Source organism: Bos javanicus, chromosome 24 (genome assembly GCF_032452875.1).
Source record: "Bos javanicus breed banteng chromosome 24, ARS-OSU_banteng_1.0, whole genome shotgun sequence".
Taxonomy (NCBI): Eukaryota; Metazoa; Chordata; class Mammalia; order Artiodactyla; family Bovidae; genus Bos; species Bos javanicus.
In genome coordinates, this window is record NC_083891.1 from 50,790,023 (window position 1) to 50,803,005 (window position 12,983).

The 12,983-nt window shown below is 43.1% G+C and overlaps 1 long non-coding RNA gene across 1 annotated transcript in view; it reads left to right on the forward strand.

The window, feature by feature from the left end:
• LOC133237753 (uncharacterized) overlaps positions 1 to 4,432 on the forward strand; it is a 142,118-nt gene extending 137,686 nt beyond the window's left edge. The window contains exon 3 of the long non-coding RNA XR_009733324.1: positions 880 to 4,432. This is a non-coding gene — a long non-coding RNA (uncharacterized LOC133237753). The remainder of the gene's footprint in view (positions 1 to 879) is intronic.
• Positions 4,433 to 12,983: the final 8,551 nt, after the last annotated feature.

Sequence of the window (12,983 nt, forward strand, 5' to 3'; positions counted from 1 at the left end):
TCATTGGAACCCAGAAATACGTAGGATCATTGCCAACTGGGTGTCGGTGCTGCAGCTGAAAGATCCTACAAGTGGAGTGAGTGCCAGGTGGCTGGGATGGCAAAGAGGAACTGAAATATGGAGAATGGGAAGAAAAAGAAGAATGAGCCAGGAAAGATTTCAGGCAGAGGGATGGCAAGATCTGGTCCTGGAACTACACTGAGTCTGGAAGCAGTATTTATCTGAACTCTCCTGAGCAATCTCCACCACTGCCCACCCCCCAACACTGGGTCTCCTCTGTTCCCATCCTGGAATCTTCATGAGATCATTTGAGCCCAATGATAAACCCCGTGTTTCATACTTTTTTTGGACTAAGCTTCAGGGAGAGTTGAGGCTCTGCCTCTTTCAACCAAATTAGCCTGGATAGGACAGATAATAGTGAAATGAGTGCTTCCCAGCTGTTTTTCTGTCTGGGAAGAATATACAGTATATTTAAACTATAACAGGAGTCATGTAAGTTAGAAGAGCTGGATGCTCCCACCAAGATTTTAAGTCTTTAAAATATTTTATCGTGAACTATTTCAAACATACAGCAAAGTGGAAAGAATAATAGAATAAACATTATCCATCTGCCATGCAGATTCAACCATTATTAACACTTTTTTTTTTCAAATTTGCTTCATCTCTTGTTTTATCATTGCCGAAACATTTTAAAGTAAATTATGGAAAATATAGCACATCACCTTAAAGACTTCAGCATCCATCTCTGAAAGGCGGCGTTTTCCTGCATAGCTACAATGCCATTATTATATATTACCAGATTGCCATTGCTTTCTTACTATCACTAATAACCTGCCTATATTGAAATACTCATGGTTGTCCTTACATTGTCTTTTACAGATGTTTTCGAGCCAGGATACAAACAATGATGACACTGCATTGGATTGTGATGCCCTTCTGGTCTCTCCACCCAGAACAGTTCATTCCTCTATCATTTCTTTTTCAACGGAGGAATTAGGTCATATATTTTGTAGAATGTCCTACATTCTAGATTTGTCTGATGGTTTCCACTTATTAATAATATTGTTTCTCCAGTTTCTCTCTTCCCTTTCATTTCTCCACAAAACAAGGTAACTTTAAAGGCTAGGTTGGATTCAAGTTAGACCTTTTTGGAGACAGCACCTCACAGGTGATGATGCCATGTGCTCTGCATCACATCACATCAGAAAGCATAATATATCTGGCTGACTGTCCCGCTGTTAGTGACGCCACATTGGTTACTCTGTAAAGATGGTGACAGCCAGATCTCTCCATTGTAAGGGAAGCACTCCCCTTTGTGATTAGCAAATAAGCCATGGGTGATACTGATTAGTTTCCATTCACCTTTTCCCTCATAATCTTGGTAATCAGTGTTGATCCTTTCCTGAAAGGATAAAGTTTCTCACCACCTGGTTCTTTCTGACAATAGATCAGGTTACAAAGGGGAACTGAACACAAATCTCTTTTACCAGAGGTCATTATACACGTTACTGTTTATTTATTTATTTAGCTGTGCTGGGTTTTAGTTGTCGCATGCAAACACTTAGCTGCTGACTGTGGAATCAAGTTCCCTGGCCAGGGTTCAAACCCTGGGCCCCTGCATTGGGAGTACAGGGTCTTAGCCACTGAACCACCACGGAAGTCCCCCATGTTACTGTTAATATGGATGGAGTTACTCTTACCTACTGCAGCCTAGTAAATCCTGCCGAGATATAGTGACTTAAAACAACAGTGATTATGGTCTCTGTGGGTCAGAGATTTGGGGAAGTGATGGTTGGGGGCTTCTTGCTTGGGATATTTCAGGTGGTTGTCCTCAGGCAGGGCAGGAGCTGGAAAAGCATAAACTTGCAATGTATCAGGAGGCTGGCCAGATGTCTCTCCCTCTTCATGTGGTCTCTGCACGAGCTGGTTGGGTTTCCTCACAGCATGGTGGCCACAGGATGGTAGGACTACTTTACACGATGGCTCAAAATTCCTACATAGTTCCAGCAAATAAAGTGAAAGTGGCATCATCTTTTGTAACGTAGCCTTGGAGGTCACATGGCTTCACAAACATATCAGTAGACCAGCCATTGGCCCCGGACTCAAGCAGAAAGGTCATGGATCCCACTTCTCTGTGTTCAGAGTATCAAAAAATTTGTAGACATGTTTTAGAGCCACCTCATTCTTTTTAAGAAGTATATGTAGGAAGTACATTTAGGATGACTTTTTTTTAATCTTTTTAGAAAAAGACATCTACCTTGACTAATTTTTGTCTTTTTTTGGGAAAAAAGAATATGAACCAATGAGAAAACTTTTCAATGGAACAGTGAAAAAGAATACAAACAAAAAAAACCAATATAAGTGTTTCAGGAAGGCGGACCCCTTCCAGGGCCCGAAACTGGGCTCTTGTCTAACACTAGGAAATGAATTGTCTGAGGAGACACGTGTGCTGACAAAGCAAGAGATTTTATTGGGAAAGGGCACCCGGGTGGAGAGCAGCAGGGTAAGGGAACCCAGGAGAAGTGCTCTGCCACGTGGCTCACAGTCTCGGGTTTTATGGTGATGGGATTAGTTTCCAGGTGGTCTTTGGCCAATCATTCTAATTCAGAGTCTTTCCTGGTGGCCCACGCATCGCTCAGCCAAGATGGATGCTAGCGAGAGGGATTCTGGGAAGTGGACGGACATGCGGTGTCTCCTTTATACCTTTCCCGAACTCTTCCGGTTGGTGGTGGCTTATTAGTTCTGTATTCCTTATCAGGATCTCCTGCCATAAAACAACTCATGCAAATGGTTACTATGGTGTCTGGCCAGGGTGGGCGGTTTCAATCTGTGTGCTTCCCCTAACAAAAGGATGAAATATGTAGATGTGCAAACTCGGACTGATTCAAGTTCCTTCCATTAAGTGCCATGCTCACTTGCTGGCAGTGAAGATGAAACATGAAGGATTTTGGTATTTATAGCTTTAGCTGTTTAGTAAAAAGAAGTTTACAAATCTATCTGAAGAGTCACTTTTCCCCTTGACGCTGGTTTTAGAAAGACTTGATTGATCACGTCCTTTCATCAGAGCCATTGTGAAACAAGAATTGTTGATGCCTGGCTTTTGTTGCTCTAAAGAGAGAGAGATGCTCTTTAAGTGGACACTTGTGATAGCACTTCTTTAAGGAAACAGAGATAAATACTAATACTAGCTTTTCCCTTGTTAACTCAGAGACCACAGATAGACTGTAATTTGTTGCTTTCTGAAGTTCTGATAGTGTCTGCCTCAGGGAAGCCACGGTAATGAATTTTTAACTTTGGCTGCTGCACAATTGTGTGGGTGGGGACACTTTTTGAAAACCCTGATGCCCAGGCTGTTCCTCAGAACAATTGAATAAAATCTCTGCCGGTTGGTCCCCAATCAGTCATCAGTATTTTTTTTCAGCGTTCCCCACGTGATTCCAGTGTGCAGTCTGCATGGAGAACCATCGCTTTTGAGCTGAGCTTGGCAAAGTTCTCCTGCAAATGGCCACATAAACAAACATTTCTGGTTTTTCGGGCAGCACTGTTTCTGTTGCAACTATTTGCGTTTGCGGCAGGAAAGCAGCCACAGACAATATGTCATAGAAGGGCGTGGCTGTGTTCCAACGAGAGAGGCTATTTACAAAAACAAAGGGTGGCTGGATTGGGGCATGGGCCCTGGTTTGCAACCTCTGGCTTAGAGGATTGGTTGGTTTCCAGTTCTCAGGAGCACCATCTTTGTAAGTGGTGCCCTAGATGTGCAGATGTGAAACATGGGGATACTTTTTTCAGCTATCGTGGCCAACATGGGCAGTTTAAGTGGCAGTCTGAGCTGTTCTTTAGTATCTCTTTTTCAGAAGGAAAGAGGTTCATTCACAAAGTTATACACATACTTTCCCGGGCATCCCCACCTTCCAGCTCCCCTCTCACCCCACTCTTTTGTCCTGAGGACACAGGTCTTTGGACCTAGGGTGACCCTAGAGATCCCTCCTTGCCTGCTCCCTCCAGGAGGGCTGAGGTTGCTGATGTTGCTAGATCTGAGACCAGAATGGCAGAATCAGAGCTTGGGCCCTGCCATCTGGTCTAGAGACTCACTCTGAAACACAACAGGACCCTCTGGGGGATTCCTCAGACAGGCCTCCCCCATATCCTCTGCTTTAGCTCCTCTCTGAAGTACCTGGATAACAGTATTTGATGGAAACTTCCAAGTTGTTTTGTAGATATGAAAGTGCTTAGTCACTCAGTCATGTCTGACTTTTTGTGACCCCATGGACTGTTGCTCTCCAGGCTCCTCTGTCCATAGGATTCACCAGGTAAGAATATACAGGAATGGGTTGCCATTCCTTCTCCAGGGGATCTTCCCAACCCAGGGATTGAACCTGGGTCTCCTGCATTGCAGGTGGATGTGAAAATCCCCTACCAAATGGAAGAGGTTAACTACTCGATGACCGTGAGCACATAACCCCAGGTCTCCTGGAGCCAAAGGACTGATAAATTTAATCCCTGTGACACCGCCCTTTTTCTTCACCATCAGCCAGTCAGAGAATTGTGCACAAGCTGATCACAGACCTGAGACATCTCTCCCTCACCTGACTTTTGATAATGTCTTTCCAAAGCTTTCAGGGAGCTTGAGGCTTTGTAGGGCACGAGCCCTCTTCTTGCAAAGCCTCGCAATAAACCTTTCTCTGCCCTGAACTCCAGCGTTTCAGTTTGTGTGGCCTCACTGTGTGTTGAGTCCAGACAAACTTACATTAACAATCCCACTTTCCAACTTCCTCAGATGTGCCCACTAAGCTTCTGCCCCTCTGCCTCTTTAGAGTACTCACGGCCATGAATCTTGGACCTCGGCATGGTCTCAATTTTCTTCCTAAGCACTGTAAATTATTTGAGGCCAGGGTAAGCCATTGTTCTGTGTTCTCCACCCCTGCCTTCCAAGTACTGTGTCACCTCCCATTTCTCACTGTCAGTAACACTCCCTTTACACCCAGGTCCAAAACTTAAGCCCCTTATCTTCTCTGCTGGTTAAGGCTCAGCAACCTTCCTTGCCCCAAGTCTTACCTCAAACCTCTCCCACTGGGGCTCAGAGGCCCTAGTCTCTCTTCCTCTTATTTGCAGGCCTCTCCATATTTTGGCCACCTGATGAGAAGAGCAGACTGATTGGAAAAGACCCTGATGCTGGGAAAGACTGAGGGCAGGAGGAGAAGGGTGTGACAGAGGATGAGATGGTTGGATGGCATCACCGCCTCATTGGCCATGAGTTTGAGCAAGCTACGGGAGATTGTGAAGGACGGGGAAGGCTGGTGTGCTGCAGTCCATGGGGTCACGAAGAGCTGGACACGACTGAACGACTGAACAACAACGACAACTCTAGTCTTTTGAGCTTCCCAATTTTTAGTGGTAAAAAATTAGGCTTCCAATGCAAGATACTCAAGAGACGTGAGTTTGATCCCTGGGTTGGGAAGCTCCCCTGGAGGAGGAAAAGGTAACCCCCTCCAGTATTCTTGCCTGGAAAATTCCATGGGCAGAGGAGTCTGGTGGGCCCCAGTCCATGGGGTCACGAAGAGTCAGACATGACATGAGTGGTCTTTTGGTATCTTTTAAAAGACGGTCCACACTGTGTTATTGTCAGTGCTGGCTTAGTCCTGAGCTGCTTTCCATCTGCGTAATCTTTTGAGTAATCTCATCTGCTCTCATGATTGTGGATTCCAAAAATATAATATTTACACAATTGCCTTGTCTTTGTCTGGTATAATTGTAGTTGCCCACTAGCTAAAACAGTCAATTTAAAATTCTTGTTGTATGTCAAAAAACAGCACAGAATGACTTGTTCGCATTTTGATTGCATTTACTAAATAACTGAATGCTGGATTTATCATCCTTCTTTGCCCTTATACCATTTTCCTTTTAACTATGTTGTGAATAAATTTCTAGTTGTATGAGGTATAAAAATTATTAAAGGGAAAGGTAGGGGAATTTGGGAGATCTGATTTCTTTTGGTCTTAATCACTGACTGTATTCAATGTCTAGATAATTTGATTCTGAGATAATTCTTGTGAGGTAAATATTGTATATATTCCTGTATAAAAAGATTCATTAGGAATAATAAAATAGGATTTCTCATCAGTTAAACCAGCTTTAAGTGTTAAAACAATTGTTTTCTCTCTGGTAGGATTTTGGTAAAATTGGTTAGCAACATAAATGGAAATACTTCTTTTAGAAAGCAATTTGGCAACATGGAAGAGGTGTTCTTACAATAAAAATGCAGGGTGTATGATACTACATTTGAATGTATTTACAATGGTTGGATAAAGAAAATAGAAACTTTTTGTATGCAAAGATAGGGAGGTGGGATATGGGACATTGTAGCTTTGTTGCTGTCATTGTTCAGTTGCTAAGTCACGTCTGACTTTCTGTGACCCCACGGACTGCAGCATACCAGGCTTCCCCGTCCCTCACTATCTCCCAAAGTTTGCTCAGCTTCATGTCTGTTGAGTTGGTGATGCTATCTAACCATCTCATCCTCTGCTGCCCTCTTCTCCTTTTGCTTTCAATCTTTCACATCAGGGTCTTTTCCAATGAGTTGGCTCTTCACATCAGGTGGCCAAAATATTGGACCTTCAGCTTCAGCATCAGTCTTTTCAATGAATATTCAGAGTTGATTTCCTTTAGGATTGACTGGTTTTATCTCCTTGCTGTCCAAGGGACTCTCAAGAGTCTTCTCCAGCACCACAATTCAAAAGCACAAATGGAAGCAGCCAAGTTGATTTAAGCCTATGCTTGGAACTAGTACAGCATTGGTACTCATTACATCGGCCAAAGCAGGTCTTAAGACCAACCCAGATTCAAAGGAATGGGATGGAGCCTCCTTTTCTTGATGGGTGGAGAGGCAATTTGTCTCTTGGAAAATCCCAAGCATTGATAGGATTGTAATTTTCTTCAAAGAAACCAACTTAAATAATCAGTAAATAATATTTATGTTATTTCAACAAAGAAAATGATAGATATAAAATAATTCTATGAATAGCAAGATACTATAAGAAGTTGAGGTTTAGCTTGATGGAAAAGCATAGCTAAGGGTTCTGCTGCTAAGTCACTTCAGTCGTGTCTGACTCTGTGCGACCCCATAGACCGCAGCCCACCAGGCTCCCCGTCCCTGGGATTCTCTAGGCAAGAACACTGGAGTGGGTTGCCATTTCCTTCTCCAATGCATGAAAGTGAAAAGTGAAAGTGAAGTCGCTCAGTTGTGTCTGACTCTTAGTGACCCCATGGACTGCAGCCTACCAGGCTCCTCTGTCCATGGGATTCTCCAGGCAAGAGTACTGAGTGGGGTGCCATTGCCTTCTCCACAGCTAAGGGTTCTAGGAAATGCAAATCTTAGGAGTCCTTATTTAACTTATAAGGAAATCAAATCTCTGTAAATACTTAACTTCTTTAAGTTCATTGATTTAAAATTTTAAGTCATTAAATCTTTTTTCACTGCCTTGACAGAGCAAGGACTAGAAATACCTCAAGACTTCCTATTCAGTGCTTTCCCTTCTCTGCACCTCCTGATCATATGGATAAGGTTTGACAGTTGCGCCTGAAGAAATTTTTAACCACTTGGTTACAATTCAGAGGTTTTTTTTTTGCCTTAAGCACTATTGGCATTTTGCGTTGGATAATTCTTTGTCCTGGAGGATTGTCCCCTGCATTTAGGATGTTTAACAGCTTCCTGGTTTCTACTCACTAGGTATCTGTTGCATTCTCAATCTCTACCAAGTTATGAGAACTAAAGTGCTTCAGACGTTGCCAAGGTTCTGACAGAAACCCAATGCCTTAGTCCAAGCTACTTACATTTACCAGGTTGCAACTTCCTGAACTGTCTACGTTATGCTTAAGGAAGAACTATTTTCAAACCAAAAGGGCATTGATCTGATAAAGGACTCCTTCCTCCCCCAATCTGTATAGTCATATTTATAAAATTTGTTTTAAGTTATAAATTAAATGCATATAATTAAAATTGCACTTGGTTACATATATTATATGCCCAACTCATAATTGTGGGCAAGTGTGTGCAATTAACTTCACCTCTGATGGAACCCACTGGAAGGGTGATGTTGAATAACTATGTTCAGAAAACACAAAGATAAGCCGAGATGTGGCAAAATGTCGAGTTGATTCGAAGCAAGTAGACCAGAAAGCATTCAGTTTAAGAACACTTCCTGATTCCAGTATTACGGAGACTGACTTTCTGCACTAATCAAATTGTTCAAAAAGTACTCATTTCACTTGGTAGCGTGTCAAAACAGCAGAGTGTTTGCTAAAGGATTCTTTTCTAGTTGTTTACATCTCTAGGCAGATATATTAAAACACTGGATTTGGTCTGACAGTTTCCATCTTGTTCCCACATGAATGATAATGTTGATAGGACTAGGGGAGCAACACCAACAAGGAAATTAAATAATTTCAAGTTTTCTTGCTTAGTAAGTTCAAGGCATTACCAGAAGGTGCCTGGGGACTGCAAGGCAGAGAGCACCCGTATGCTTCATGCAAGTCATGATTGCTCAACAGTGGTTAAAAGCCAGTCAAATCACATTTATTTCTCTTTATGTATCATAAATGGACCTGCAGAAACTCTGCAAATTGGTCTTCATGGGTTCCACACACTTAATAAACGCATGCTTAAATTTGTTCCTTCATTTGCATTTTGAGATTTCTCTTTCATACAAATACCTATAATATTCCAATGTGCTGCTCTGCTCCTTTGGGAAAGCTGGCTGATGGTTTCGCCTCTGGCGTTTGCGTAACTACTAAGCCAAGATGCTACATGGCTCTCAAGTCTCTGCAAGTTAGTATTTCTGCCCAGTTCCTAATAAAATACAGCTGAAGTCTCAACCAGAAGATGTTATCTATTGCCTGATGTGTACTGACTGTGATAATGCAATGCTGCCTCCTTCATCCCTGAGTGCTGAAGTTTAATCCACGTGGACTAATTTTGGGAGTCTGGTTTCACCCAACGCTTCTGTCACACGGGAATGAAAACTTCTTTTGCCCAGTGACGTGAAAATTTCTTTTGCCCAAGACTTGATATGGTTAAGGTGGATTTGGTAACAACACACTTAAGTGTTTTTCGTCTTAATAGCTTATTTTGCCTGCAGCTCTCCCCTCTCCCCTTCCTGCCCACCCTCACCTGCTCACCCCCACCATGAAATTTTGTGCTGAGCCTCTGTCCTGATCTACTTCTCTGTCTCACATCTGGATTCGAATTACCTTTAATTATGTCCTCAAGGAGCTCAGTTTTCTCCACAGAAGAATTCTCCTGCAGAGCACCATCACTACCTAAGAATCTGGCCAATTAATTTCTCTGTTGATTTTAATTTCTCCTGAGTATCAGATCTTTGGCAGAAGTCTAAAAATGCACCGAGAAACTAAGACAGAAAGACAGAGAAACAACATTTCAAATCAGAAACAATTTATACAGACAAGTCATTGTAAGCCATGAGGACATTTGGTCCTTCAAACCAGAATGGTATTAGCTCAGCTCCACAAAATAGTCCATGCCAAGGCTCCTAGAGAAATTGAATAAGATCTGCTGCACCTTCTGATTCGCTTCCTGTTAGAATTTTCTAGAATGTAGATGAGCTTGGTGAAGAGTCTCCTTACCTTTGTTTTTCTGAGAACTTTCTTCAATTCAGGCTTGCAAAGCAAGATGTTTCAAAGCAGTGAATCGCTGGATCCATCTTGAATGGCTGGACATAAAGATGGAAAAGACTTCCTTTGTGGAAACCACAGAGGTGGCTCCTCACCTCCAACTTCAGACTCACACAACATCTGAACCTCTTAGTTCCAAATGACCAACACAAGACTGACATTAAGATCAACAAACCCAGGGGCTTTGCTGGTGGTCCAGTGGCGAAGACTCCCCGCTCCCAATGCAGAGGGCCTAGGTTTCATCCCTGGCCAGGGAACTCGATCCCACACTCTGCAACTGGGAGTTCACACGCTGCAACCAAGATCAAAGATCTTGTGTGTCACAACAAAGACCAGGCACAGCCAAGAAAAAAAATCGACAAATCTCGTTGACTGTCTTATCTCAGGTGTTGCACAGAATAAGTGTAAATATTAGCTAATCAATCTGGCATTTAAACTTAAATTGCTTTCTGAAAGTTCTTTATATGTGTTGACTTTGCTTTTTCCTTCTTTTCATAGTTTGATTTCAGATCAGGGTGTATTTGAGGCAGAACCTTACAGACACATGCATCCCAGGGACACCTACTTCCTGGTGGTCCCTGGCACCCCAGGTCTATTTCCTTGGTTCCGCATGCTCTGGGGTCTAGTATGTCACTGGGACACAGGTACTGTGGGACCTGGGAACCTTGAATGGGAGGATCCTGTGGACTGTTTTCCAATCTGTTGAAGAATTCTCCCTGCTTTTCTAGAGTGTGCATTTTCAACAGAGGGGATACTATCCTTGAAGGGGTGACCATTGTAATATAGATATTACAATAGTTTTTGACCTTCCAAAGTTCAATCAAAACTGACAAAAATCCTAGCCCTTGGTACTCGATATCTTTCAACAGGGGGAAATTTAATTTAAAGTTAAAATGTATTCATTCATTTAAATTAACTTTAAATTTATTTTTTTCTCCTTAGCAGGGAAAAAAAAAAAGGCTTAGAAACACTGTTCTCAGCGCCTACATCTCTGTGGCTTTGGAAACAGCCTGTGATAAGCAAACTTGTATTCGTTATCTCCCTCAGTTAAAATATTTCTTACCAGAGCTCTTAAGATGAACTCCTGGGAAAAGAATTGAAAAAAGCCTTCCAGAGAAGCGGAGGACAGATAACCGGATACCGTCCCAGCTCCAGGTCTCCCACACCCTCCAGCCCTGGTCCCTCATCACCTTCCCCAAACCTCTCCTCTCCTTCACGTGGCACGTCTCTCTGGTTGGCCAGTAAGGACTGGCTTTGTGAAAGTCAGCGAGTCTGAATTTGGGCCAACCGTACGTTTCTTAGGTTCTTCCTCCTTTGGACGTGTTCACATGATTCCTTCCAGGCAAGACACTGTCCTTGACACAGCCGCCTTTCTCCCTGGCATGGCCAGCAGGCAGTTACATGCCCTCGACATAGAGGGAAAAAAAATGTGCACATAACTCTGGTAGCCCCTGGAGGTCCATCCTGACCTCCATTCCTGTACTCATACCCTGCCAGGATATGATATCTAGGTCTAGACACATCCCATGATATCTACATCCAGAGCCACCCAGACAATCTCCTTGGAGTCTCTCAGCAAGAAGGTGAGGCTGCTGGATATTTTCTCTTCTTTATAAACAACAACACAAATGTTGCCTGATACACAACTACTGATTTACCCAAGATCACACAGCTGAGGAATAGTCAGGTCACGACAGCGCTTATACCCACCACACACACACTAGACTGTGAGTTATTTTGAGGACAAGAACCACGCTTTTTGCTCACCATCCTGAACTCAGGGCCCACCACTTAGCAGGAATCTAGTCAACATTTGTTACATGAATACATTTCTCTGAGTCTGGAGCCATCAGACCATCAGCGCAATGAAGGACGTCTCCTAAAACCGTGGGCTGTCTGTCTGCCCCACTCCCCCCTTTTAAAACTGTAGCACAATAGTGGTGCTGAGATTTTCAAGCACATAGCTTCCTTGAACTTCTGAGAAGTTTGCCATGGGGCTCGAGGGGAGTGTATCACCTTCAAGGTTATACTGTGTTTCACATTCCTTCAGAATGTTGTCATCTGGGGTCTTGTTGAGATTGTTTGGCGTTATTATTAAAAGGGCAAGATTTTCTTGTTACTGAAGTCTCTTATATTAGGAAAACCAAACTGTATACAGAGGTGAAGACACTCTCATTTCTGTTTTCAATCAAGTTTACACACAACTCAGATGCACTAAATAAGAACATGCATGTATTCTGGAAGGTAGCAAATAATCAAATTATGTTTACTTGAAACCAGTCATTTATTATCAAGGAGGAAGAAGTTACGCTGAATTGTTACAAAGTTGGTATGCAAACATAAACAACTTTCTTCTGCATTAGTTTTTGATAGGGAAGTGTGTTCCAGTTAGCGCAGTGGGTGTGGGGTAAATACATCTCTAATTGAAGAAAACCAGGTATTCCCAGTCATGTATGAACCAATGGCTTTTGTTATGTTCTAGCATGCATTGCAGAAGGGAATGGCAACCCACTCCAGTGTTCTTGCCTGGAGAATTCCAGGGACAGAGGAGTCTGGTGGGCTACAGTCCGTAGGATCGCAGAGTCTGATCTGACTGAGTGCATAGGCACACTGGTACACATCCATCACCAAACTGATTCGTTACACGATGGTTAATCATGTTGCATTGCAGTTAATTCTGACACCATGAAAATCTAGAGGGCACAGGAAAGACAGAAGTCTATTTCCTTTTAAGGTCCAGTTCAAGAGGATTCTAATGTCCAGTTCAACCAGACCGGCTGGCTGGGCTCTCTCTAACCTCCAGCCCACCTGGGGACCCAGGTTTCTTTCATCTTGTTGCTCTGCTGGGCCACACATGCATGCTCAGTCACTCAGTTGTGTCTGCTCTTTGAGACCCCATGGACACGGGCCCACCTGGGTCCTCTGTCCATGGAATTTTCCAGGCAAGAATACTGGAGTGAGTTACCATTTCCTTCTCTAGGGGATCTTTCCGACCCAGGGATCAAACCCACATCTCCTGAGTCTCCTGAATTGGCAGGCAGATTCTCTGCCATCTTCTAAGACAGGAGGCAGCAAACTTGTTCTGTGAAGGGCCTGATAATAAGTATTTTCAGTTTTGTAGGCCATATGGTCTGTTTGTTACAATGACTCACTCTGCTGTGATGGAGTAAAAGCAGCCACAGACAATATGTCAATGAAGGGGCATGGCTGTGTTTCAACAAAACTTCAATAGGCAGTGGATTGGATTTAACCCGTTTGCCCACTGGCCCTTGATTGAGACTTCAAATATAACTAAG